The sequence below is a fragment of the Arachis duranensis genome, chromosome 7, assembly GCF_000817695.3.
Source record: "Arachis duranensis cultivar V14167 chromosome 7, aradu.V14167.gnm2.J7QH, whole genome shotgun sequence".
In the NCBI taxonomy this organism is placed as follows: Eukaryota; Viridiplantae; Streptophyta; class Magnoliopsida; order Fabales; family Fabaceae; genus Arachis; species Arachis duranensis.
This window is the reverse complement of record NC_029778.3, coordinates 464,658-466,773: the sequence shown is the minus strand read 5'-3', so window position 1 is coordinate 466,773 and position 2,116 is coordinate 464,658.

The following is a 2,116-nucleotide window of genomic DNA, read 5'->3' as shown; positions in this document are numbered from 1 at the left end:
ACTTATACATATAACATTTTTTTGATTAAGTTGTTTTTTTTTCCGGAACATTCTTAAAAACACGATAGATTATATACATCAATATTACATGGTTAGTAAATATTATTATTTTATGTTAGCATTTAGCTAGTAATAGCTTATATTCATATTTATAGAAATTTATACCCATAAAGTATATAGCTTTATATCTATATTTTATTAAAATTTATACACATAATTGACACACCTTATACTTATATATATTTATTAAAATTTGTACACATAAATCAATAAAATTTATTTATTAAAAATAATTTAATATTTATATTAATCAATTACTGACTAAAATTATTAAAATTAACTGCTTTTTATATATTAAGATTTCTGTTTTTCCAATAGCTTAAGGCAGTAATTAACCCATGAAAGGAATTAATATAAATAGGTGTTTGTTTTCAGACATATTATAAACGTGTTTTTTTTTTTTTTTTACGATGAGTGTTCTTTCACTTCTTTGTGTTTTATATACTATTTTAATTTGCACGAGTGTATTTTTTGAATAAATATAGTTTGCTTTGCACACACATACAAAGAGGAAATTTTAGAGGCCAACATTTTAATCATTAAGAAAAGAATGTGTAATCCAATAATTTTATCTATTAGATATAATCTTACACCATTAAAAATATTAATAATAGTTAATTAGTGGTTACAAATGATAAAATGTGCTGGTTCCTAAAGCTACTCTACATACAAATGGAAGCTAGTGCTATAGGCCTCGAACAACGCTACTCAAGTGGAAAATAATTTTCCGGAAAAGTGATATGCAAATGCAAACCAGGACAGCACAAGAGTACAACATCACTTTGATCTTTTCAATCTCTACGGCTACTTTTTAAGAAAAAGAAACCATGGCCAATTAATGCACGTGCGTGTTTCTGATAAGATTAAGTTTAGCCTCTGTCGTTTGGGGCTATTTTTCGTTCGGTTCATACTTCAAATCCGTCCACTATACTATATTTTAGTTTTTCTTTGTACTTTTAAGTTTTAACTTTCTTTAGACCATTAGTATCAGAAATTTGTACTTTTTTTTTCAATTTGATGAGTATAACTACATGAGTGTTGTATAGTTAAATGGATGAAACTTTGGTAGTCTTATATAAAAATTTTATATCAATTATTCTCTTTTATTCTCACATTTATTAGTGTATTTATTTTTGTATTACTTTGATATTCTATACTCTTTTGGATTCATCTTTGTGCTTTTTACTCTATTGACAAAAATTATTTCAAGTCTTTAGAAATAGTGATTTTTTGGCAATTTGTTTGATATAAAGAATGGTTGTGTATGCCTATTTTCAATGTTTGTGAGTAGCTTTTATTATATTTTAAAGTTAAAGCTAAACTTCATAATTTCTAGCAAATATTTTGGGGTCAATATAAATTAAGCTGTCAAAAATTTATTAGCAAAATATAAGAAATGGACTATAGTAACGGAGGAATGTGATTGATCTCTTAGCAAACAATATATCATTGAGTTATTTGAATTCTTTCTAGAACTTGTATGTTATTTTATGTTTGGTACTTTTTAGCTTGAAGTTTAGAATACTGTCTCCTATATAAATGAGTATTCTACTAAAGTGCTAATTGGTTTCAAGAAATACCAGGAACATGTTAAAGATTTTATTACCTCTATCTCAAAGTATCTAAGCCAGATTGTTATTTTAGATAACAATCCCTTCATCTTTTTATTGCAACCAGTGAATGGTATTCCATGTATTGTCTTTTTTGTAGGACAACCACATGACACACAAGTGCAAAAATCTTTGCTATTTAACGTTAAAATTTAAAGTCTTCAAAGCCAAAATATAAAAAACTTCAAATCTCCCATATTAAATTGTGAGTAGTTTTGAAGCACAAATTTTGGCAAGAAGCAAACGAAAATGATGCAGTATCTATTGCATTTGGATAAGTCATATAATATTTAGTTGTTATAGTTTTATTTTTGTTTTATTTATTTATTTATTTATTGTTTCTGGTAGTTGTAGTAGTAGTAGATTAATAATATGAAAAATTTAGATGTCCATAAAAGTGAGCTATGGATATTCACATTTTGATTCCCCATCAAAAATTCAAAATT